The sequence below is a fragment of the Nicotiana tabacum genome, chromosome 20 (genome assembly GCF_000715075.1).
Source record: "Nicotiana tabacum cultivar K326 chromosome 20, ASM71507v2, whole genome shotgun sequence".
In the NCBI taxonomy this organism is placed as follows: Eukaryota; Viridiplantae; Streptophyta; class Magnoliopsida; order Solanales; family Solanaceae; genus Nicotiana; species Nicotiana tabacum.
Window position 1 is genome coordinate 99,980,077 of NC_134099.1, and position 27,767 is coordinate 100,007,843.

Below are 27,767 nucleotides of genomic sequence, written 5' to 3' on the forward strand. Positions count from 1 at the left end.
CGGATACTGATCGGGAGGTCTTTTTTGGACATCAATATGGGTTTTATGTGGGGCTTAAAAGAAAAGGAGATAAAAATTCAAAATAACTTTGATGGGTACAACTCTGGGAATCAGACCTCTTTTCAAAATTTGAAAACATAACTTCTGCCTCAGTTTCTTGCTTGGGGAATTTTTGATTTTTGTTACATTATGACCGAGCCGTGAGGTGCCTACATATCCTCTTTGAGGAATCAGGTCAAACGTAGTTCACTTGATTCCTTTGTTTTTTTTTTGTTTTTTTTTTGCAACTTTCCTTTCTGGTTTTTGTTATTATTTTTCCTTCTTTTCTCTTTTTCATTTTTTCGTTTTCATTAATGATTCCAAGAGAGGGGTATAAAAGAATAAATAAGGCTCAAAGGGGAAAAGCAAAGGCTAAAGTGTTTGGATAGAAGAAAGAATTGCCTCCTTCATTTCATTATCCGATAAATGCCAAGTACAAACAAACGAATGAATGACAATTACAATCAAAGAAATTACAGATAATATCTCTTGACTGCGTCAGAATTGATAGCCATGTCGATACATCTTCCCTCGACATCTGTCAAACATAAAGCGCCATTGGATAACACTCTGGTCACAATGAACCGTCCTTGCCAGTTTGGGGCGAACTTGCCCTTCGCTTCGATCTGATGTGGTAGGAGTCATTTCAGCACCTGATGTCCCACTTCAAATTTCCTGGGACGCACCTTCTTGTTGTATGCTCTTGACATTCTCTTTTGATACAATTGTCCATGACATACTGCTGCCAATCTCTTTTCATCAATTAAGCTCAACTGCTCCAATCGGGATTTAACCCATTCATCATCGTCAATCCCAGCCTCAGCGACAATCCGAAGGGATGGAATTTCAACCTATGTTGGTATTATTGCTTCAGTTCCATATACCAACAAATAAGGAGTGGTACCTACTGAAGTGCGGACAGTAGTGCGATAACCCAATAATGCAAATGGTAACATCTCATGCCACTGTCTAGACCCTTCTACCATTTTCCGCAATATTTTCTTTATATTCTTGTTGGCCGCCTCAACTGCACCGTTCGCTTTAGGGCGGTATGGAGTAGAATGACGGTGAGTAATCTTGAACTGCTCACATGTCTCCTTCATCAAATGACTATTAAGATTAGCCCCATTGTCCGTGATAATCACTTTTGGTATCCCGAACCGACAAATAATGTTCACATGCACAAAATCCACCATAGCTTTCTTAGTTACAGACTTGAATATCTTACCTTCCACCCATTTAGTAAAATAATATATGGCCACCAGAATAAACCTATGTCTATTTGACGTTGCTGGATCAATTGGCCCAATAACATCCATGCCCCATGCAACAAAAGGCCATGGTGCAGACATTGTATGCAGTTCTGATGGCGGAGAATGAATCAAATGTCCGTGCACCTGGCACTGATGACATTTGCGTACGAAACTGATGCAATCCCGCTCCATAGTAAGACAATAATAACCTGCTCGTAGTATCTTCTTTGCCAAAACATACCTGCTCATGTGCGGTCCACAAACTCCAGAATGCACCTCTGTCATGATAGTCGTGGCTTGCTTCGCGTCCATGCATCTCAATAAACTGAGGTTTGGGGTTCTCTTGTACAAAACTCCTCCACTAAGGAAAAATCCATTTGTCAATCGTCGAATGGCTCTCTTTTGATCTCCGGTGGCCTGCTCCGGGTATATCCCCATCCTGAGGTATTCCTTGACATCATAAAACTATGGCTCGCCATCCATTTCTTCTTCTATCATGTTGCAGTAGGCATGCTGATCACGAACCTGAATATGCAACAGGGCGACATGAATCTTATCTGGGTGGTGCAACATTGATGCTAGGGTGGCCAAAGCATAGGCAACCTCATTATGAACTCTCGGGATGTGTCTGAACTCCACTGATCGAAATCGCCTGCTCAGATCGTGCAAGCATTGTCGATATGGTATAAGCTTCAAATCCCGTGTTTTCCATTCACCCTGAATTTGATGTACTAGGAGGTCCGAGTCTCCCAAGACCAAGACGTCCCTGACATCCATGTCTGCAGCTAATCGTAGGCCCAAAATACATGCCTCATATTCAGCCATGTTGTTGGTACAATAGAAACGTAGCTGAGCCGTAACAGGATAGTGATGTCCTGTTTCCAAAATAAGTACTGCTCCTATTCCAACTCCCTTCGAATTTGCAGCTCCATCAAAGAAAAGTTTCCACCTTGGTTCCTCAGTCGATTCCACCTCCTCTATATGCATCATTTCTTCATCGGGGAAATACGTCCTCAATGGCTCATATTCTCTATCAACAGAATTCTCAGCTAAGTGATCCGCCAATGCTTGGGCCTTCATGGTCGTCCTGGTCACATAGACGATGTCAAATTCTGTGAGTAATATCTGCCATTTCGCTAACCTTCCTGTGGGCATAGTCTTCTGGAAAATATACTTCAGTGGGTCCAAGCGCGAGATATGATAAGTAGTATATGATGACATATAATGTTTCAACTTTTGTGCCACCCAGGTTAGGGCGCAACATGTTTTCTCAAGTTGAGTGTACTTAACCTCATATACTGTAAACTTTTTGCTGAGATAATAGATGGCTTGCTCCTTCCTTCCTGTGATATCATGTTGCCCCAATACGCAACCAAATGAATTTTCCAGGACTGTTAGATAGAGAATCAACGGTCTTCCTGGCTCGGGTGGAACCAACACAGGTGGATTCGATAGATACCCTTTGATTCGGTCAAATTCTTCCTGGCATTCTGTCGTCCATCCTACCGCAGCATCTTTCTTTAGTAGCCGAAAAATGGGTTCACAAGTCGCCGTGAGTTGGGCGATGAACCTGCTGATATAATTTAATCTTCCCAACAGACTCATTACTTCTGTTTTGTTCTTTGGCAGCGGCAATTCCTAGATAGATTTGATCTTTGACGGGTCCAGCTCAATGTTTTGCCGACTCTCGATGAATCCCAACAGCTTTCCAGATGGAACACCAAATGCACATTTGGCCGGGTTGAGCTTAATGTTGTACCTTCGAAGTCTTTGGAAAAACTTCCTTAGGTCTGCTACGTGGTCTTCCTGACGCTTGGATTTTATGATTACATCATCTACGTACCCTTCAATCTCTTTGTGTATCATGTCATGAAACACAGTAGTCATTGCTCTCATGTACGTTGCCCCAGCGTTCTTCAAACCAAACGGCATTACCCAGTAGCAATACGTCCCCCACGGCGTAATGAAAGCCATCTTTTCTGCGTCTTCTTCATCCATCGGGATCTGATGGTACCCAGCATAACAATCTACAAAAGAACTGATCTCTCATCCCGCACAATTGTCGATCAAGATATGTATGTTGGGTAATGGAAAGTTATCTTTTGGGCTCGCCCTGTTCAGATTGCGGTAATCAACGCATACCCTGATCTTCCCATCCTTCTTCGGCACTGGCGCCACATTAGCCAACCAATCAGGATATTAAGTGACCCGAATAACCTTTGCCTGCAGCTGCTTGGTTACTTCTTCTTTAATATTTACACTCATGTCTGTCTTGAACTTCCTCAATTTCTGCTTGACGGGAGGGCATGCCGGGTCAGTGGGTAATTTGTGAACCACTAGATCAGTGCTTAAGCCCGGCATGTCATCATACGACCATGCAAAAACATCTTTGAATTCAATGAATGCTTTGATTAGCTCCTCCCTGATGTTTGGCTCAATGTGGATGCTTATTTTGGTTTCCCTGACATTGTCTGTATCCCCTAAATTGACAGCTTCAGTGTCATTCAAATTGGGCTTGGGCTTCTCTTCGAACTGGCTTAATTCTCGGTTTATCTCTTCAAAGGCCTCATCCTCATCATATTCTGATTCATTATCATAATCGACCTCTTGTACAATTAATTCGGAATCAGATTGATTTTTTAGACTAGGTTGAAGATCCGTTGTGCATGCCATGTCATTAGAACCAGTATAAAGAGAACTGTTCAGAAAGAGAAAAAGAAGAAAACAGAATTAAAACAAAATAAAGAGAGAAAATTTTCAATTTTATTAAAATGCGGGATAACAGGGTTCACACTTTTGTTGAATATAAAATAAAACAAAATTTGGATTACACCCTGGAATAATCCAGAAAACGAGAAAGAAAAATCAAAGCCTACTACCAAGACTCCCTCCGGATAGGAAGATGAGTAGTTGTCCAATTGTTGATGTTGGCCCTAGGCCCCACAAACTGTACATCAGCCCTACTAGAACCTTCTCCAGCTTTTATTACGTTGACGTCGGCGAACAGCCTTTCAAAACTCTGGTTCAAATCCCCATCCGACCCAGTCAATGGTCCGAGAACTTTTGGGACCGACAACCTTTTGATGCCTGCTCTGACGAAAGATCTGGCGAGACGTGGAACTGGTTTGGGAAGAACCCAAACTCTCTTCTTCATTTTCCAAGCTCGTTTTACATCTGCTGCAGTTGGCTTGAACCCCAATCCGAAGGTCTCTAAATTCTTGGGCAAAGAGATAGGTTGAACAATACCCTGAAGCTCAGCCCCCAGACCTTTTCCTGGAACGAACCCATTACTCATCATCTCCGAAACTATCATAACGGTTGCAGAAGCTATCCTGGGGAATGGAAGGCTTTCACCCTCAGAAATCTTGTTTGCTGGGACCGCATCAAAAATTTGGTAAACCCACGGACCTTTGTCATCGTCGGTTTCTATGAATGGCACAATGGCACCTCCCATAGTGCACGCAGCGTCTTCCCTATGTAGCACGACATTTTTCCTGTCCCATTCAAACTTGACCATTTGATGCAATGTGGACGGCACTGCTTTGGCCGCGTGGATCCATGGTCGACCCAACAAAAGGTTATAAGATACTGCAGCATCCAATACCTGGAACTCCATAGTAAACTCGACCGGGCCGATGGTCAATTCGAGCATAATATCTCCCACTGTGTCTGTTCCACCTCCGCCAAATCCTCGGATGCAAACATTATTCTTGTGGATCCTATCATGATCAATCTTCAACTTGTCTAGCTTAGACAACGGACAAATATTGGCACTAGACCCGTTATCAACCAATGCCCGAGTAACTGCCGAATCTTCACATTTGACCGTCAAGTATAGAGCTTTGTTATGCTCTGTGCCCTCCACTGGCAGATCGTCATCAAAAAACGTCACCCTGTTAACCTCAAAAATCTTGTTGGCAATTGTCTCAAGGTGGTTCACTGAAATTTCATTGGGCACATGATCTTCATTTAGTATCTTCATCAGGGCCCGACAATGCTCGTCCGAATGGATCAATAGTGATAACAACAAAATTTGGGCCGGTGTTTTCTTCAATTGTTCGACAATGGAGTAATCCTGCACTTTCATCTTTTTCAGGAATTCCTCCGCCTCTTCTTCTGACACGGGTTTCTTTGTTACTGCTGGGTTGGACCTTCTCAACTCCACGGGAGAAAACACCGTCCCGATCGAGTTAGTCCCTGCGCCTCACAACTATCCTCCTCCACTTGCTTTCCCTTGTACATTACCACTGCCTTTTCATACTTCCAAGGCACGACCTTGCTATCAATCACTGGCAATTGGACTACCGGCTTTATGATGACCGGTTTCCTGCATACCCCCTTCACAACAACCACGGGTGCAGATGATGCTCCCGATATTACCAATTTGGCCGGTTCTGGTTTCCTTGTAGTGGCAGATGGATTCTTCCCTAATATCACCACTGGCTTGACATCTTCCCCTTTCACCTGTACCCTTGCCTCCCCATCGGTCGATTTTTCTTTCGGAATGGAACGGATCATCATCACTGTCTGTGATGGTTTCTTTGGCTCTCCCCCTTCGTGCACAAGCTCGATCATGTGGGCGTCGTGGTGTGCTGGCAATGGGTTCTGGTTAATGTTGGGTGCCTCCGGTGCCTGTACCTCGATCTTGTTGGCATCAATAAGATCTTGTATCGCATGTTTCAGCCTCCAACATTTCTCGGTATCATGTCCGGGAGCTCCCGAAGAATATTCACATCTTACCGAGTGATCCATATTTTGGGGTAAGGGATTTGGCAACCTAGGCTCAACAGGATTCAATAAACCCAACTGCCTTAACTTGTGGAACAAGGCAGTATATGTTTCTCCCAACTCAGTAAAGGTTCTTTGCCTCTGCAGTCTTTCATTTCTGGAAGCCGGATTTCCCCTGAAACACGTCCCTGGAGGGTTCATATAGGCTCTTGGCGGTGGATAAGTGTTTTGTGGTAGTGGGTAGGTATTATGTGGAGGTTGGTATGTATTATGGGGAGCTGGCGCGCGCCATTGCGGGCGAGCCGGAGGTTGGGTATATGTCTGGGCTTGATGGACGGAGAAATCTTGTTCTTGTGGTGGGTAGTAGGGTTGTGGAGGGTAATTTGGAATGTGTGGGTAGTTTGGCTAATGGGGTCTGGGTTGGTAATGAGGGGAAGGACCTCTAGATCTGGACCAATTGCCTGCCTCTATTGTCGTGACCTCTTCTCTCTTTTTCTTTCCGAGCGTACCTCCCGTGCCGCTCTGAATGGCCTGAGTTGTTGCCTTAATTGCCGAGTAACTCAGGATCTTATTGGACTTAAGTCCCTCTTCTATCATACCTCCCATTTTCACCACTTCATTGAAGGATTTGCCAACTGACGTCACCAAGTGACCGAAGTAAGTTGGCTCTAGAGTTTGTAGAAAGTAATCTACCATTTCCCCCTCTCTCATTGGAGGATCAACTCTGGCTGCCTGTTCTCTCCATCGGAACCCAAATTCCCGGAAGCTCTCCCCGAGTTTCTTCTCAAGCTTTAGCAATGTGAGACGGTCTGTGACTATCTCAAGGTTATATTGGAAGTGTCCTGTGAAAGCCTGTGCCAGATCATCCCAGGTGTACCACCTACTCGGATCTTGTCTTGTATACCACTCCAGTGCCGACCCGCTCAAACTCTGGCCAAAGTAAGCTATCAGTAGCTCATCTTTGCCCCCCGCTCCCCTCATCTTGCTACAAAAGCCCCGTAGATGTGCCATAGGATCGCCATGCCCTTCGTATAAATCGAACTTGGGCATCTTGAACCCTGCTGGTAATTGGACGTCAGGGAAAGGGCATAACCCGTGCATGTTCCTGAAGGACTGCTCCAGGCTTTTAAATTTCCACATCACCTCGTCCTGCTCTGGGCTCTTAGCCGGCTTTTCAATCTCTTCGGGGACCTCAAAGTGGGGATTATAGGTATGTGGCTCGGGTGTTTTGAATGTGAGTTCAGGGGGGTAATATTGTGTATTGTGAGCCTAAAACAACGACTCACTAGACGATCTGTGCAATGGGGCTGGGGGAGGCGCCACAAAGACGGGAACATTTGGTGGAGGAGGGATTTGATTGGGTGGCGGAGCTTGGGGATCATAGGCCTCTTTTCCCTGATAGTAGTGACGGTTCGGGAAGCTCATTGAGGGGCCGGGGGAAGGGTATTCCGGCGTGTGTCCTGGTTGGAGAGTAGGAGTAACGGGTAGTTCATGCCTCTTTTGGGCTCTAGCTAAGGCTATCTGCATTTCATTCATTTCCAGCCTCATCTTTTCCATTTTTCCATGGCTTCCTTCAGTATCTGATTTGTCGTCTTTTCCGACTCAACGCTGTTGTCTGATCCAGTCATGCTTTCTGGTATAGGCCCTTTCGATCTTGTTTGATAATGGTACGGTGCCAGTACGCTCTAACAAACTAACTGGTTTAGATTGGAAAAACAACAAACTTGGTAACGTTAGAGTTTCAACAGATATTGCAATAGCACGTTGGGGGATGCAATACTCTTAGGAAGTAAACCATTTCTAACATGTTTTTGCTCCGACCGCATGCATCGTCCCGACTTATTTTATTTGCCTCTTTCAAGTGTTTCAGAAAAACCTCTCTTTTTCTTCTTCTCTCTTTCTTTCAGGTTTCCCTCACTTCTTTTCTCTTATTCACTTTCTCTTTTTATTTTTTAGCAGTGGTCGAATCTTATGTGGATTACCTACGTATCATGTCCCCGCATGAATCAGACCAAGCGTAGTTCGTGATACAAGTGTGAAAAATAAAGACATCATTTTGGATTTTTCGATTTCAATTTACAAAGCCAAAACATTTTTGAAACACACTACAGCCTTTTGATGCAAAAAAGGAAAATACAGATTTCAACGGACAATCAGAATATAGAAAATACAGACTCAACTAAGCATGCTTCAAAGTTCTAAATTTTTGTGCCCGCGGGGCGTTGTTTGGCCATGCCGTGGGTTTTGGCGCAAGATTCCTTTGCAGGCTTTTAAACTCTTTCATAATCTGGTGGACATAACCCATGACTGAAGCAAAAAGGGTGTCACGAGGCATTTGCTCACATGCTAGGCACCTCATGTAGATGTAGCGCCCAATCTCATCAATCCTACCCTGGATGTCATCCCTTTCTCTGAACAGTTGCTTTATTCGCTGATTTTTTAGTCCCAGTACTTGAGCATTGTCGGCGAGTTGATCCTGGAACCTTTCCATTTGTTCTTCCATTCTGGTCATTAAATCATAACAGCGCTTCCTGTCCATTCGGGCATCTTGGGCTTGTCTAAGGACTCTTTTTTTGAGAGTGGAATTTGTTTCTCTTATTATAGCAATGGACCCTTCATAATCCCTCCTTATTTGCCGCATATGCTTTGCTCGTGCCTCCGCACCTCTTGCCCATCTGGCTCGGATTCTCGCCATGCTAGCCTCCGATCTTTTCAAACCCTCTTGGCTTTGACTGATCTGCTTGTTCAACCCGTCTATCAGCCTCTTGTCAGACCGACTTCTCTGTTGGTTGTCGGCGTTCTTTCTGACTCGTCACATTCGAGCCCTAAGAGTGTCGTTTTCTTGGGCTAATTTCTTTCTTCCCTTTTCATCGGCTTCGGCTTGCAAACTACTTTCATATCGGAGATCCTGACCCTGCTTTTCCAATTCCCCTATGCGGGCCTTATATTTGCATTCTTTTGCCAACCAGTCCTAATGCTCTTGTGACGACTCGGCGAACTCCTGAAGGTGAGGTCTCTTAGCTGGTCTTCCAGATGACATCTCCGCTCTGTACCAAGCGTGGTATCCGGGTGAAACTTCCCCTTTTGCCCGATTTAGTACACAAGTATTTGCCTCTAGGTATTGACATTGGCTCCAGATCTGGCGGACCCTTGCTTCAGGGAATTGGGCATCGAGACTGATCTCAATCACTTGGGTACTTAGATCCTCATCTTTTGGCACTATCTGACACCTCCCAAGCTGCCTCAAAACCCGATATGGCGCATAAGGTTGAATGCTCTTAAGTCCCATCAAGAGAAAATGGGACCTAGCTGCAGGCATGTATATGACTTTGTCGACCGGTAACCATCCCAGTGTCCACTGTATTTGACTGGCGTTGAGGGTCCGAAAGTATGAGGTCCATGCCGAGACTCCTTCAGGTAAGGGGACCCCATTAATTCTGGTATCGAACTCCTCTATGCAAGTTTTAGAGGATGATCTATGGCTCAGGAACTGGTCACGGCGACACAAGTGCTCGGTCATCCACATTTGCAATAACAAGTTACACCCCTCGAAGAAATTTCCTCCGGCTTTGCAGAAGGTGAGAGCTCGGAAGATATCAGATACAATCATGGGCGCTAGAGTGTTGTCATTTTGAGTGAGCAGAGTACTGACGATCCCGGCTACATTTATGTCAATATTTTCGTCTCTTCTTGGGAACACTAAAAGCCCTAAGAAGGTAATCATGAAAGCAACCCGTCTATGTTCATCCCATTTTTGACGGTTACTCCTACTGCACAACTTGTTTTCTGGTTTGTCAAACCCTCCCACGTGGCCGTATCTTTGATAAATAAAGCTCAGAGTACAAAAGCCTTTTGCCAAATCTAGATTATGGATCGTTCTGACTATTTTCAATGAGTCCAAAAACCAGTACACAGCTACGGCTCTTGGAGCAACCGGGTATTTGTCCACCAATGGAGCCTCAGTACTTCCGATGTACCCGGCTATTTCCTCCAAAGTCGGGGTGAGTTCAAAATCCGAGAAGTGGAAGACATTGTGCGTCGGGTCCTAGTGAGTGACCAATGCTCTTATAATATCCCCTCGAGGCCTGATTACCAACAAACCTGTAAGCCCTTTCAGATGTTTATTGACCTCGTCTTGCCCTTCCTTGCCCAAATCATCCCACCATATTCGTAATTGGACAAGGATTTTATTCAAGATTGAAAAGGGTTCATTTTGAGTCGGGTTCATCCTGCACATTTATTTAGGCGTTTTAAGGCAAAGAGCAAAGCATTGTTTGACTCAAAAACTAATTTTTTTTTTACAATTTAAAAACTCGGCTTTCCGAATACGGCCTTTCAGCACTTCATGTATGAAGATTTTAAGGTTGTTTGAGTCTACCGATAAAACATAATTTAAAAGGTGGCCGTTTGTGCAAAGTCAGCCTTCCGGCGTCCCTTTCGGGAACATTCGGCTATTTTTGACGAACGGCGGTACCTACCTTATTCAAGACTCTTTTTTCTAAACAATAAAATTTTGTCATTTTCAGGTTATTTTTGCAAAATAGGAAGTTGGACCCAATAAGGGTTGCCTACGTATCTCACATCCGGTGAGAATCAAACCGACTTAGTTCGGGTAAAAAAAAACTAAATTAAATTAAAACAGGACTCTATTATTTTTCCCAAGTAAAACACCCTATTTTTCAAAAATTAAAATTTTGGCAGAGTTTTAACACTACTTGGACATGTTTTTTTCTAAAAATGAGCAGTTATCTCTCCGCTATTTTTCCTCTCTTTTTTTCACAATTTTTCGGTTTTCGCGAATTCCTGTTTTCACAAACCGGTCAACATGCCCGTTCGAAGCAAATTAAATGCGCAAACAAACAAGATGCAGCAGGATGGTCTTTTTGTTTCAGGTTGCTATTCCTAGACAGGCCCAACTCCTGTGTTGAGCCCCCTAAGTCATATGCAACGTGATACAAATAAGTGTTTCCTACTAGGGATCCGGCATGAAGTCATGTTTTTCTAGGTTCAAATCCTGGGTATATGTTCTAGACAGTGTACCCGAGCGGACAACAGGAAGGAGCTCCTTTCCGGGAACCAAAAGGCCAGCCGGCTTAGAAACTTTCCGAGCCTCTTTTATTTCAGGGTATGACAATAACCGAATAGGGAGTCTCAACCAGTAAGCACATCCCCGGAGGTAGAGAGAGAAGGGTGTCGACACAGTTTATATGTACAGTCAAATAATATCAAAGTAGTAATAAGCATCATTTTGCATATTAAGCACAGATCATATGAGAATATCAGATAATAAAGCCAAAATACAACAATTTATCAAGCTCGAATTTCTAACCCTGAACCGCTGGTTCTGGGTAAAGAGTCCCCAGCAGAGTCGTCAGAGCTGTCACACCTCCTTTTTTTGCCCCCGCGAGGGCGCAGAGGGAGTTTTTCCAATTAAAGGACAATCGAAACGGGATTTGTTTATTTAATTCAGAGTCGCCACTTGGGAGATTTATAGTGTCCCAAGTCACCGGTCGAATCCGAATCGAGGAAAAGATTGACTCTGTTTAACAGTCTGCGAACCAGAAATCCGGATAAGGAATTCTGTTAACCCGGGAGAAGGTGTTAGGCATTCCCGAGTTCCGTGGTTCTAGCACGGTCGCTCAACTGTTATATTCGGCTTATTTATCTGATTTTTAACAATTAAGAACTTATATGCAAATTTTAACTTTGAACCGCTTTTATCAATTTTATTATTATTGTTATTATTTTACGGAGAATTGCAACATTGTGAAAACGTATCTCGAACCACGTCACAGTCAATGTACCCGTGGTTATCGACACATTTCGACTCCGTTGAGATTTGGATTTGGGTCACATAAATGCACACCCGTATTTAAGAAAGTAATTTATTAAAGACGCGCCTAAAGCGACTAGCGTATTGTTGTTTTGGGAAAGACCGTAAAATTTTGCTAAACGACCCCGTCCCGAAATCTAAGCAGTTTCATCAAAACACGTATAGAGGGCCCCGCAGCCAGCGTATTCTTGTTTGGCAAGGCACGTCTCATTAGTTAATTAATTTATTTTTTTAAAAAAAAAATTGTAACGTCATGGAAATGCATCTCGAACCACGTTACAACCAGTATACACGTGGTCGTCGGCACATTTCGACTCTGTCGAGATTTGGTTTTGGGTTGCATAAATGCACACCCGAGTTTAAGAAGGTAAAATTAATTAAGGAGCGTCCTAAAGAGACTATCGTAACGTTATTTTGGGAAGAGGCCGTGAAAATTCACTAGACGGCCAACTCCAAAGTCTATCCGGTTATTGAGTCCTTTTATTGAAGGCCCCGCAATTTGTGATTTACTGTGGCGAGGCACGCTTCCTTTATTTTAAGGATATCCTAAAGTGACTAAATTTCTATTTAAATTAGTCTCTAAAATAAAGAAGAAAAAAATCCTAATTAATTACGAGCTTAAAAAAAATAAGAAAACGTAACATACTAATTGCTAGATTAAGACAAATATTAATGGAAAGGAATTTTACTAAAAAAAATCGAAATTGTAAATAAAATACGAAATTCGACAACTAATATTCAAAAGAAATCAATTATAGCTAGATTAAAGCTCGCATTGTTATATAAAAAACTATTGGAATTAATTATTCACAACCATTTGAAACTAGATTTAAACATAATTACTAAAGCTTATTAGAAAGTTTATTAAACTTAAACGTTGACTCATCTTGCTCAAACTCGCACCTAATGGATTAATGTTCTTAGCCTTGCTATGTTGAATCACACATTAAAAGCATCAAGCGTGCTGATTCTACGAAATTATTGGCCTATTATATTTGCCTAATATTTGCGGATCTTCGTTACTAACAAGATTCAAAGATTAAAAAAAAATTGCTTCTATTTCAATATTTGCAAATTCAAATCAAGATTTCACTAACCTTCCCCCCCCCCCAAATTAAATCGAATTCCCATATTGACTATTTACCAATTTGATTTGAATGCGATTTCAAACTAAAAAATTAACAAAGCCGAAACTAATACTTATGGTGTTCATACCGACACTCATCCAATAGTTCTGCAATTTAACGCTTCACATTATACATACTTCTACCATTCATATAACATGAAAAACATATGAATATCTAACTAAAAAATACGAATATTCTGTAATTAGAAGCATAAATCTTCTGGCCATTTCATTTCAGCTTTAATGCATATGTCAAAATGATTCAGAGTAGTGTACCTGGTATTTGAATACAAGGAAAGGAAGAATAGGATCAGCATCAGTAGAAACAACGCAGCAACAACAAACAACCAGTAGCAGTAATGCAATAGCCCAGAAACAGAGTTTGAAAACCGGTGGAGCAGTAACCCAAAAACCAACTAGACTAAGGAAAAACTAAGCGAAGACCCAGAAATCCCAATAACTCTCACAGACAGGACAGAATGAACCCGAAAAAAGACAGAAGAGGCAATGGGATAATTCTGATTTTCTGTTCTTTAAGACTCGAAGTAGAACACTCTCAAACTACTGACTCTCTATGATTTCTGAAAATCAGTCATTTTCTCTCAATCCTCAACTCTCAAGATTAAAAGTCTATTTTTATCTCCTCTTTAGTTCTGAAATTTCTATCTCCAAATTCAGTCCCCTTTTAAGTGTCAAATGAGTCCTCTTTTATACCCAAAGCAAGACTCCTCCTTTTCTTTTTACCTATTTCCTTTTTACTTTTTAAACTATTATTACTACCCCTTTTTACCTCTTTTACTTTTCAGCCCAATATTCTTCTACTATGTGTACCTTTTAACTTTTATTATTACCTATACTATTTCTGATTTTTAATTAAGTAAAAGCAGTCAACACGGACCCCGCGGTTCCCCCCTTTTTCAGTGGTCAAAGAAGATCGCATTATTAATCATCCTCTCCTTTTTACTTTACATCATTATGTCTTGTTCCCCACTACCACTTAAATAAATATATTAGATTCTCACTACCATATGTCTTATTCCCCACTATAATATTTTACTATTATTAGAGCTTAGTGGACAGAGTACTTAAATTAAATAAATCTGCAATTGGTTAATTTCCGTATTACCCCTAAAACTACTGTTACTGTCCTGATTCAAAAAATCTGTTTAAACTCCAAAAATTATCTAAGAACTAAAATCAGATTACCAGCTATAACCAATTCACCTAATCAATTAACCAAAATATAGCAGCTATAACCAATTCTTAATCAAATTCAATCAACAAATTCAAACTAAATGATGAACAACAAAGAAACAACTGGAATTATTTTGACTGAACAATATTTTTTAACAACAAACTTACTTTCAAATTCAACAACAATACCAAACAAGTATATTCAAATCAGTGAGCTCAAATTCAAATTAAACTTAAACAGAATAAATAAACAGATTCAAATCACTAAACTCAATAATCAATTGAACCTCAAACTAAATCTAACAATATTACAACCAAGATGAAGGATTCAAGTTATTAAACTAACACACTTCTATATTAAAACTAAATTCTTTTAAATGAATAAAAACAAACAGAAGAAATAATCAAGAAATGATGAACCACAAACAAGAAAGAAACAAACATATACTGATTTCAGATCCGAGAATATCAAGCAAAATACGGACAGAAATAAAACTTAAACCAACTAACCAGATCGGAACAACGACGAACTCGAACGGAAACCAATCTGCCCGGAAACTTTGAAACCAAAAAAACTCGAATCTGCCCGGAAATTTTGTATATTTTCCGGTTGATTTCAGGCGATGAAACTGGACGACGAAGACGACCACGAACTGGACGACGAAGACGACCATGAACTGGATGACGAAGACGACCACGAACTGGACGGAAGCGATCCAGAGTTCTCCGGACTGCTGCTGGGCGTGAGGAGCAGATGTGTTGCTGCTTTGGTGGTTATTTTGGAGGGTTGACGATGGGGAGATAGGGCACGGTAGGGTTTTTGGTTAGGGAGATGGAGGTTTGGAGGTTGGTTGACGATGGTGGTGGTCGACGAAGGTTGTTCGTGGTTGCTGCTGGTTCACGACGGAGAAGAAGACGAAGCTGGCGGCTTGGGTGGTCGCTGGTTGCTCGAATGGGGACGATGACGAATAACGAACGGGGGAGGGCAGTGGGTGGTAGGCGGGCATGGCAGTAAGGTTTGGGTGGTTTTAGGGTTTGGGTGGTTAGGGAGGGTGTTTGGAGAAGAAGAAGAGAAGGGGGGGTGTGTGAGGTGTGACGGCTAGAGAGTTTAGGGTGTGTTTAGGGTTTGGGTTGTTTGGTTGAGTGAAAAGAATGAAAAAAATCTGAAAATTCAAAAGGGATGGGGTGAAAATGGGCCGGGTCAAGGGGTTTTGGGTTGGGTAGAGGTGTTTTGGACCTAAATTTTGAATTGAAGAAGAGGCTCAATTCCGATTTTCTTCTATTTTTTGTTCTATTTTCTTTTACTAATTAATAAAACTAAATGCTAAAATTAAATTATAAAAAACAAAATTATCTTAAAATACTAATTAACTCCTAATAATAATTATCACACAAAATTAAACATCAATTAAAATAAAATCACACAATTTGGACATTAAATGCTAAAAAATGCAAAAAATACATATTTTTGTGATTTTCCATTTTTGTATAACAAACTTGATTACTCTTAATTGTAGAATTAAATCCTAAATGCAAATGCGACATATTTTTTGTATTTTTTATTACTTTAACAAATAAACATGTCATACAAAAAATGCAAATAATACAAGGAAAATAACAGAAAATTCACAACAATTGCAAACAAATTAAAAATTATTTTATTTTGAATTTTTTTGGGAGTAATTCATATGCAGGGCAAATATCACATGCTCACACCAACAATTAAGGAGAATCGGAATCAATCATGGGGAGTCATGATTCTGTCTTCTCAACATATAAATAGAGACGAATGAACAGGAGTAGCAAACAAACAAGGTCAGCTATATAGACAGAAAGAAATAAGAGATGAGCTAACACAATCATATAGAAGTGATATAAAGAGGTAAAAGATTCAGCAGAACATATGCGAGGCATGGTGAGAGATTAAAAAATCAGGTAAACAGGCTAACACACAGAACCAAGGCAAAGAAAATCATGCTAACACACAGAAACAAAGTAAATAAAATTCTTTAAAAATTAGGGTTTTTAATAGAGTCGAGTTAAAAAGCAGTAGGAACATAAAATTGGTCAAAATAAGCAAGAAAAATGGTTTAATCATGAAGAAATTGGTTGGAATAGGTGTAGAAAGAACTCCGAGAAAACCCTAGTTTTTAAAGAAAGTAAAATGGTTTAAAAAATGAGGATCTTTTAGAAGAAGTTCAAAAATAGGCAAATCATAGAAGGAGATAGGCTTAAAGCATGAAAATAACACAGATCTGAGAGATTCAAAAGAGGGTTAGGGTTTCAAGAGGAAACCCAAATAGAAATTGAAAGAACCTGTTGTAACTTCACAAATCGTAACACATATAGTGTGATTTTGGCCAAAATCACACCGGAGAAACCTCGAACAATAGAGTCGGAAACCCTAGATCCATATCAACATGGCCTAGGGCCCTTGAAAGCCTTAGAGATGATTAACAAGGTGAAGAGAGACCCATTGGAGGCTTGGGGTTGAATAAGGTAGCCGGAGATGACCGGAGAAGGAGGGGATTGATGGAGTTTTAGGGTTAGGTTTGAGAGAGAAGAAAAGATGAGAGCATCTGAAGGCAGCGCCCTTGCAAAAATGACTTAGGGTTAGGGGTCGTTTGGAAATTAAAAAGGAAAGGAGGAATAAGGGTCGTTGATCTTTTTAGATCAACAGCCAGGATTTATGATGGCTTGGGTCGGGTAGATGTGTATAGGGTCTAGGTCGGGTGATTGGGTATGAAATTGGGCTGGTAAGGGGTCCAATTTAGGCTATAATTGAAAGCCAAATTTGGCTATAATTTAAATAGCTAATTTTCCCCTATTTAATTTATAAAAAGAATAGGTAATTTCTGAAAAATAATTTAAGGTGCCAAAATGATTTAAAATACATAATTGACATTTTTAAAAATATGGGGTCATAAGTGTGTGGCTGTGAGACAATATTCTCACTAGAAATATAAGTGAGTGAAGAGAATTTCGTAGAAGAAGAGGATGAAACAGAAGGAGATCTAGAGGAAGCGGCTGAAGGGGCGGGAGCAGACTTGCCAGAAAATTGTGCTATATCACTACAAGCTATGAATGACTCCATGGGATATAGAACTTTGAGACTCAGAGGCTTTACTGAAAAGAAACCTTTGGAAGTCTTCATAGATTGTGAGTCTACACATAACTTCATAAATGAACAAACAACCAAGATACTGGGGTGTGAAATCCAAAGAATTAAACCACAATTGGTGCAAGTAGCTGATGGAAGAGAGATTCCAACTGACAAAATGTGCAAAGGGTTCCAATGGATAATGCAAGGAACAATGTTTAAGGATGACTTCCTAGTATTCTCTGTAGGTAAGAGTGACTTGGTGCTGGGAATCCAATGGATGTATCCTCTGGAAGACATCAAGTTCAATTCAGGAAATTGTTGGTGGAATTTGAATATCAGGGGAAGATGATTACATTAAGAGGAATCGAACCAGACTTTAAAGTTGTGGGTTCCAAATCATTAGAGAAGATGCCAGTCACTAGTTCTCAATTTTTCATGGTTAAGGTTAACAAAGCAGAAAGTTCTGAATTAATTGAAATGGATAAGGAGGATGAGCCTGAGGAAGTAAAGAATTTGCTAGAGCAATATAAGGGAATATTTGGTGAGCCTCATTAGCTGCTTCTAACTAGGGGAGTCATTGATCACCACATCCCGTTATTGGAGGGTAGTTCACCAGTAAATTCTAGACCTTATAGTTATTCACCAGTGCAAAAGAATGTAATTGAAAAATTGGTGTTGGAGATAAGAAGTCAGTGCATAATTCAATACAGCTCAAGCCCATATGCTTCTCTTTTGGTGTTGGTGGGAAAGAAAGATGGCTCATAGAGATTATGTATGGATTACAAGGCTCTGAACAAACTAACAGTCAAAGATAAATTTCCCATTCCAATCATTGAGGAATTGTTAGATGAACTGGGGGGATCTAAAGTCTATTATAAAATAAACTTGAGAGCTGGGTAGCACCAAATTAGAATGGCAACAACAAATGTGTACAAGACTGCCTTCAAGACCCATTCTCGTCATTATGAGTACTTGATCATGCCCTTTGGGCTAACAAATGCACCCTCTAGTTTTCAAGGTCTAATGAATCATATCTACCAGGAGCATCTCAGGAAATTCATCTTAGTATTCTTTGATGATATCCTCATTTACAGCAAGAGCTTGGAAGATCACCTACAACACATAAGAATTGCTTTTGAGTTATTGGTACAACACCAATTACTAGCTAAGAGAAGTAAGTGTGTATTTGCTGCTAGCAGAGTGGAATATTTGTACACACTACACTCCCCAGACCCTATTAAGTGGAATTATACTGGGTTGTTGTTGTTGTTGTTGTTGTTATTATTGTAGAGTGGAATATTTGTAGCACCCCGGGAAATTTTGAAGTACTTAAGCACTATTTAAAAAATTGATGTGTGCTAGTTATATTACTTTATATGCAAATGAGGGTTATTAATATGATGGATATCAATTGGATACGATAATAAGTGTGCGAGGCATATAAGTGATGTGGGGTCTAAGGAGAGGCCTAAGTTCAAGCCAACTTGAAAATCTCATGATAGACTAAAGTTCCAAATGAGTACGTGCAAGACCAAACTTTGGACGGGCATATATATATATATATATATATATATATATATATATATATATATATATATATATATATATATAAGTATAATAAGTATGCATATACGGTAACACTTTACGCCCTTTAAGTCTAGTTTCTAACTCATCAAACTGTTTGTCATTTGAAAATATATACAGAAAGTTATGGCCATTTTACTGGACCTATGTCATATGCGAGCCGAGATGCGCGACCGCGCATATTTGGGTGTTTTTGCCTTGTGTGCACGGCCAGATGCACGGGCACTTGCCCAGGTGCACGTCTGTGCACGTAGAAGCCATATAAATACCCCCAAATCCGGGTAAGGAGAGTGGCTACGTCATTTCTTTGATCAAGGGCTTGCTCTACTAAGGGGAATCCGTCCTATACTTCCCTCCTATGAACCAATGTAATGTTTTTGGAGTATTTTGAGTTGATTACTACTCCTAAAAACTTATATTAATAAGGATTAATCTTGAATATCCATATATTTCCAATTAAATACCCAAATTGGTCAAGAACACTATAAGTTGTAATTCTCAAGAGTTTCACTATAAGAGTTATGTCTACCATCTTTAACTAATCTATGGTGATTAATTATGTATGAGATATGTGTTATGACTTATGAGATGGTGATTGGAAGCCATAAGTGCCTAACCTAGGTTGTGTTGATATTGTAGAGATTGTAAAATGAATTGATTGATAACATTTATGGGTTGGGAGTGAGGTCTTGGGCATGCATGTGCTAACGGAAGTTGTGAGGTGAATCATTAGTGTGGAAGGAAGTTGTTAGGTGAAGAAATTCTATTGAAGGAGGTTGTAGGAAGATATTCACGCCTAGTATTTGATAAATTCTCAAATAAGCTAGAACCATGATCATTTTCCTAACTTTGGTTCAATTTGTTATATTTTTAAAATAGATTGAAGTTGCTAAGAAATTTCGGAACACTTTAGAATTTAAGGAAGCTCAATTAAGGTATGTATGGCTAAATTGTTCTCTTAGAATTGAACCCCACAATATCCATGTAAGTCCCGAGTTGCTCGATGTGAGTTGAACATTCCGAATAAGTTGTGCCAAAAGATATCCATGTTCAGTATGCAATTTAAATGTTCTTGTTATGTTATACTCTTATTTGAAGAATGTGTTCAAAGTATGGGTTGCATGTTTAAATGCCTTGACATGAAATTGTGTCTAAAACGAAAGCTAATGACAATTCTGTAAGAAATCTCAATGTAATAAAAACTCCCAGTTGCTCACATGTGTGTTTAAATATTATGAAAAGAAATGCTTTGTTATTGGAAATCTATGATGATTGTCGAAATGCAAAATACGAAATATGCGATACAAAGCGAGAAATACTAAAAGTGAAATATGAAATGTGAAATATGGAATACGACCAACGTGCCAAGTGAAATAATACAATCGTGGTTGATGTCTCTTATGAGATGGCCTAGCCGATCGGGTCGTGATCGGACGCTATGTCGTACACATGGTAGTGACTCTATTGGAAATTGTAATATAAATTGCAACTGTGGTTGATGTCTCTTATGAGATGGCCTAGCCAATCGGGTCGTGATCGGACGACATGTCGTACACATAGTAGTGACTTTATTAGAAAACTATAACTGAAATTGTAATTATGGTTGATGTCTCATATGAGACGGCCTAGCCGATCAGATCGTGATCGGACGCCATGTTGTACACATGGTGGTGACTGTATTGGGAATTGAAATCAAAATGGTGAATAGTGGCATATTGGTACTAAAGACTTCCCCGACTTAAAATATAAAAATTTAATTGGAAACTTATCTTATCCCTTGTTTGACGTATGGTAAATGTTCAATGCTTTAACTGATATTATGATTATTTTTACTTGCATTATTGCTCATTCTATTGAGGTGGTTTTTAATACATACTAGTACTATTCGATGGTACTAATGTTCCTTTTATCGGGGTTGTACATCTTTAAATGGATGCAGGCAGGTCCACAACAGGTAGCGTTGATTAGTAATATCGGTACATCCTCCTCCTAGCAGTGTTGGTGAGCCCCATTTCATTTTGCGGTTATGCATCTTTTGTTCCTTATGTATTGTACTTGAGATATAATCGGTGTCTTATTGCCAGCACTTTTGTTGTACTCTTTTGTATCTATTATAGGCTTCGTGAACATAGTGTGGATTGTATATGGGTGCTGGGGAAGCCAGACGAAATATTGTTGTGTTTGAATTATTTATTCCACTTCTAACTATGAAACAAATATGTATATTTTAAGATTTTAAGATAAAGTAACTAATGAAATGATGTAGCATTGTATTCATGACCTCCCTATTATCTAACTAATGAAAATATGTCCTCTCTCTGTTCATGAGTGAGTTTCGGTAGAAGGAATCTAATAGGCTTGCTCAGCCGAGTTCACTCGGTTAAATACCGGTTATGCTTTTTATGTTTGGGGCGTGACAACATTTAAGGCATTACATCTCAGCACAAGGTGTTTCCACTGACCTTAAGAAGATAGAAGCAGAACAGTCTTGGCCATTGCCTACTTCTATCAAGTTGCTGAGAGGATTTCTTGGGTTAGCAAGGTATTACAGAAGATTCATCAAAGGATATGGCATTATCAACAAACCACTGACTAACCTCCTCAAAAAGATGACTTTATGTGGTCTGATAAGGCTAATGAAGACTTTTAGACACTTAAAACAACACTAACAATTATACTAGTGTTGAGTCTACCAGATTTTTCTCTAACATTATGGTAATAGATGCTTGTAATGTAGGGATATGAGCAGTTTTAATGCAACAAGGAAATATCATTGCCTTCCTAAGCAAAGGATTATCCGCAAAACATCAATCATTATCTGTGTATGATAAAGAACTTTTGGCACTTGTGATAGCTGTAAACAAGTGGTCTCAGTATCTGACTGTAGAAGCTTTATTGTTAAAATAGACCAAAAGGTACTCAAATTCCTACTTGATCAAAGCTTTACACCGGGGCTCATTGAAGTGGATCACCAAACTTATGCAACATGACTTCATAATTGAGTACAAAAAGGGCAAACAGAACAAGGCAACTGATGCTCTTTCTAGGTTACCCTTGCTTGAACTAGAAACCATGACCTTATCTTTCGTGAGAACTGATATGTTAGATATGATTATGCAAAGTTGGGATAAGGATCCTACTCTAAAAAGTCTGATTCAATCCTTAAGGGAAGGAAATGCTAAGAATAAAGGATATAGACTGACTCATGAACAACTAAGAAAGAATGGGAGGTTAGTGGTTGGTCCTGATGCTCAATTGAGGAAGGAAATTATGCAACTATGGCATGGTTCATCAGTTGGGGTCATTCTGTCATTGACCATACCTACAGAAGGATAACAACTTTGTTTTATTGGAAGAAGATGAGGGAGAATATACAAGCTTATGTCAAATCTTGTGATGTATGCCAGAGGCATAAATATGACAATGCACCCTATCCAGGACTACTATAACCCAACAAGATACCAGTAGCAGCTTGGAGCAACATCAATATGGATTTTATAGAACGACTACCAAAATCCAAAAGGTAAGACAGTCATTTGGGTGGTAGTAGATAGTTTAACTAAATATGCCCACTTCATGGGGTCTTGCTAAAATCTTCTTGGAACAAGTTTACAAGTTACATGGTCTGCCTGAGGATATAATAAGTGAAAGAGATCCCATATTCACAATAAAGATTTAGAAGAAGCTTTTCTCTATGATGGGAGTAACACTCAACACTTCCATAGCCTATCATCCCCAGACAGATAGTCAAACAAAGGTGGTTAATAGGTGTTTGGAAACTTATCTCAGGTGCTTCTGTTCTAATTCTAGTCAGACTGGTTTTCCTATCTAGCTGCAGCTGAGTTTTGTACAATACTGCATTCTACACTTTCATTCAGTATACTCCTTATGAAATCTTGTATGGTCAACCACTACCCCTCCATTTGCCTTACTGCTGGGGATTCTGTACTAGAAGAAGTTGATGGAAGTCTGCTCACCAGAGAATTTAAGTTGCAGTTGCTTAAGTATCATTTGCAAAGAGCACAACAGAGAATGACAGAGCAAGCTAATAAACACAGGACGGATAGGCAATTCAATGAAAGGGATTGGGTTTATCTAAGGATCCAACCTTACAGATAACTCACAATGTCAAGCAGCCATTTCTCTAAGTTTTCTACAAGATACTATGGCCCTTATCAAATTCTGGAAAAAAATGAAAATGTTGCATATAAGTTCTTCTCTCTCAGAGTCTTACACCCTACTTTTCATGTATCTTAGCTCAAGGCTTGCTATGACTTACCTGCGAATATTACCCATCCACCAGTGCTTGATTTGTCTAGTCCATATTGTCCACAACCTGATAAGATTTTGGACATGCGCATGATTCAGAAGGGGAATAAAGGTGTAGCGCAAGTGTTGATTCAGTGGGAATACTTGCCTCCTAAACTAGCTACTTGGGAAGACTATAGAGCTTTGAAGATTCAATTTATTACCTTTCTTCCTTGAGGACAAGGAAGGCTTTAACAGGGGAATACTTATATAAGTGAAGTGCAGTGATTGTACATGAAGCAGAGTGAAGAGTACATTACGGATTAAATTAATTATAAGGAGTAATAGAGTCAAGTTAGTATATTACACTTTTGACCAACAACAACGATCCAGTAAAATCCTCCTAGAGCTGTAACAACAAAAACCCAAAATAATATCAGTAACATGAGAGATAACAAATAAATGAAAAGGCAAAAAAATAAATTTTATGCAAAAGTGTGAAAGATAACATAAATCGCTAGCAGTGCTCGATAAAACACTATCATACTCGCCGGAACAAAGAGGGGAACAAGGAAAAAGAGGAAAATCGCTCGACTACCCCTTAACCTACAACCCTAATGCTCGACCTCCACACCTTCCTATCAAGAGTCATGTGCTCAGAAATCTGGAGTCGCGCTATGTCCTGTCTGATCACCTCGCCCCAATACTTCTTAGGTCGCCTTCTACCTCTTCTCGTACCTGCCAAATCCAACCGCTCATACCTCCTAATCGGGGCATCTAGGCTTCTCTTCTACACATGTCTGAACTATCTAAGCCACGCTTCCCGCATTTTATTGTCCATCAGAGCCACGCCCACCCTTTTCCGGATATGTTTATTTCTAATCTTATCTAGCCTAGTATGCCCACACATCTATCTCAACATCCTCATTTCTGCTACTTTCATCTTCTGGATATGTGAATTCTTGACTGGACAACACTCAGCCCTATACAACATGGCCGATCTAACCACGGCTCTATAGAATTTACCTTTGAGTTTCGGTGGCACATTCTTATCGCACAAGACTCCAGACGTTAACCTCCATTTCATCCACCCTACTCCAATACGGTGCGTAACATCCCCGTCGATCTCCCCATCTCCCTGGATAATTGACCCTAAGTACTTAAAACTTTCTCTCTTGAGGATGACCTAAGAGTCAAGCCTGACTTCCACATCCGCATCCCCCGCCACATTGTTGAACTTACATTCCACATATTCCATCTTAGTCCTACTCAACTTGAAACCTTTAGACTCTAGGGCCTACTTCCATACCTCCAGTCTCTCATTAACGCTGTCTCGCATCTCATCAATCAGAACTATATCATCAGCGAACAACATACACCATGGCACCTCACCTTGTATATGGTGTGTTAGCGCATCCATCGCCAGGGCAAATAAGAACGGGCTGAGCGCAGACCCTTGGTGCAACCCCATAACCACCAAAAAAAGGCTTTGAGTCACCTCCCACATTCTAAATCCGAGTCATAGCTCCATCAAACATATCCTTTATCGCCCTAATGTAAGCCACCAGCATACCTTTCACCTCCAGACACCTCCAAAGGACATCCCTAGGGACCTTGTCATACGCCTTCTCTAGGTCAATAAACACCATATGCAAATCTCTCTTCCTATCCCTGCATTGTTCCACCAACCTCCTGATAAGGTGGATAACTTCCGTAGTAGAATGACCCGACATGAACCCGAACTGGTTTTCGATATAGACACTGCCCTCCTTATCCTCCCTTCCACCACCCTCTCCCAAACTTTCATGGTATGAATTTTTAACTTGATACCCATATAGTTGTTACAATTCTGAATATCCCCTTTGTTCTTGTACACCGTAACCATTGTGCTCCACCGCCACTCATCAGGCATCCTATTTGTCCTGAAGATAACATTAAATACCTCAGTTAGCCACTCCAATCCTGCTCTACTCGTATATTTCCAAAATTCTACGAAAAACTCGTCTGGTCCGGTCGCTTTGCCTAGAGTCATCTTACCCATCATACCCACAACCTCCTCAACCTTAATGCGCCTACAATACCTAAAGTAGCGATGGCTCTCAAAGTGCCCCAATTACCCTAACATGATGTTTCCATCCCCCTCTTCATTCATAAATTTATAAAAGTACGACTGCCATCTTTGCTTAATCTGGGCCTCTTCTATCAATACTCGACCTTCCTCGTCTTCGATGCACCTTACTTGATCTAGGTCGCGAGCCTTCTTCTCTCTCGTTTTGGCCAGCCAAAATAACTTCTTGTCCCCATCTTTGCCCCTAAGTTCCTTATACACCCAACAAAATGCAGTAGTCTTAGCCTCTGTGACCACTAATTTCGCCTCCTTCCTAGCCTCTTTATATCTTTCTCTATTCGCTCTCCTCTAATTCTCATCGGTACTCTCTACTAACTTAAGGTAAGCCGCTTTCTTGGCTTCCACTTTACCTTGTACCACGTCATTCCACCACCAGTCGCCTCGATGCCCGCCAGCGTGACCTTTCAAAACTCCCAATACCTCTCTCGCTGCCTACCTTATACAGTCTACTGTCCTCATCCACATAGCGCTAGCGCCCCCCCCCCCCCCCCCCCCCACTCTTTCAGGCACCCATAGTCGTCAGTCGCCCCTCTAACTACCGCATATTATCCTTAGACAAAACTCCACACCTGATCCTCGACTAACCACGTACAAACCTCTACTTCATCTTCATCAAGATACCAACGTCCATCACTAAGAGCCTATGTTGAGTATCGAGGTTCTCACTCGGGATCACCTTGCAATCCTCGCACAACCCCCTATCACACCTCCTGGGAGAAGGTAGTCAATCTGAGTCTTAGCTATCATACTCGGAAAGTAACCAAATGTTCCTCCCTCTTCGAAAACATAGAGTTCACGATCACCAACTCAAAAGATCTAGCGAAATCCAACAGTGAGGTACCACCCCCGTTCCTATCACTAAAGTTGAAACCACTGTACACATCACTATAGCCACCAACAGACGAACCAATATGACCATTGAAATCCCCTCCTATAAATAACTTCTTCGTAGGCAGAATACTCCGCACCATCTCATCTAGCGCCTCCCAGAAGCGCCTATTAAACTCCTCGTCCAAGCCTGTTTACGACGCAAAAGCTAATGACATTCACAGTGCCCCCTCTAACTACTAACTTAATCGCCATCAATTTGTCATTCACCCGCCTAACCTCTACCACCGACTCTCTGAGCTCCATATCCACCAAAATGCCTACTCCGTTCTTGCCCTTCACGACTTCGGAGAACCATAATTTATGCCGGTCTACATTCCTCGCCTTTGATCCTACCCACCTAGTCTCCTACACACACGTTATATTAACCTTCCTCTTCTAGAGAGTCTTTTCCAGCTCTATAGACTTACCCGTCAACGTCCCTATATTCCACGATCCAATTCTCAACCTACAGGCAACCTTGTTCCCTTTACCCCTTTTGGCCCCCGTCCCACCCCCTGCCCCTTGCCCTACCCCCTGACCTCCCCGAGGACATGATCCTACTCTACCATTACAGACCACAGGCTCTATACCTACGTAGGTCTAAAAATAAAGAAGAAAAAGACACCACACAGAACAGCAAAAGGGGCAAGTAGTAACTACAAGCCCACTATTAGACTGACTAGACTAGTATGAAATACTATGACAACAAAGTAATTAACACAAGAAACAAGAGAAATAGGAGACGGGAGGTACCAATTCCCGCGCATAGAACCTGAATCTTTCCACTTGGTATACTCCCGATACTGCGGAACCCGGCGTATAGTTGCTGCTCTACTTCTTGTGCGTGTGCACCTCCCTACTGCCACTAAACAGCCACAAAAGTGATACCTGCAATACACATAAACACCCACATATCCAAGAAAAATATAGGCGGGCTGGACTGTCACCGTCACCAGTGGCAGAAAAATGCGAATTTGGTGACGACACACTTGAAGAAACGTCAATAGACAAGATTATCGTTTTATTGACACTTTAACAGTCAAGAATATTGTTTTCGTTATTAAAACAAAAAATCAAAAGAGAAGAATAGATAGGAATTCTTTTTCAACTGATGGATTTCTGCCCGGCATAGAGTATGGAAAACCCCCCAGAATTCAGTCCAATAGATGAACAACAAAATAGAGATCAACTGAAAAAATTGAAATGCAACCCCCAGAAATCTTGCTATTATGAATAGAGGAATTAAAACAAGAAGGAGAACAGAATCACAAGAAAAAACAACACTTCAATGATCGACGATCTACAAGTGTTTTTTTAAAGAGTCAGATAAAATTTGGTGGCAGTCAAACTGAAAAGCGGTTTTCGAAAATCCTAATTCCAAAAGATCAAAATAGTAGAGAAGAGAGGAGTTTGCACATCGAAAACCATTAACGACGGCGAAGATATCTTCAGTTGTTGAACAAAGAATCAAAATCACTCTGCAAGTGCCCTATATTATACTTTAGACCATAAAGAGTTATTTTATATTATGTTTAAATTATATGGGGTCCACAGAGTTAGTTATCCTCGTTTGTCTGTAGTGAGTGAGTGGAGTCATATATCTATGTATTCACATTCCTAAAAGCTAATGAGTATTATCCTTCTTTTTGCCTATTTTATCT

General features: G+C 40.7%; 1 long non-coding RNA gene across 1 annotated transcript; it reads right to left on the reverse strand.

The window, feature by feature from the left end:
• Positions 1-13,063: 13,063 nt before the first annotated feature.
• Positions 13,064-27,687, reverse strand: LOC107814058 (uncharacterized). Its single transcript, XR_012703473.1, has 4 exons — positions 26,860-27,687; positions 23,476-23,517; positions 23,140-23,196; positions 13,064-13,255 (listed from the first exon to the last, which is right to left on the reverse strand). It is a non-coding gene; the product is annotated as an uncharacterized LOC107814058 (long non-coding RNA).
• Positions 27,688-27,767: the final 80 nt, after the last annotated feature.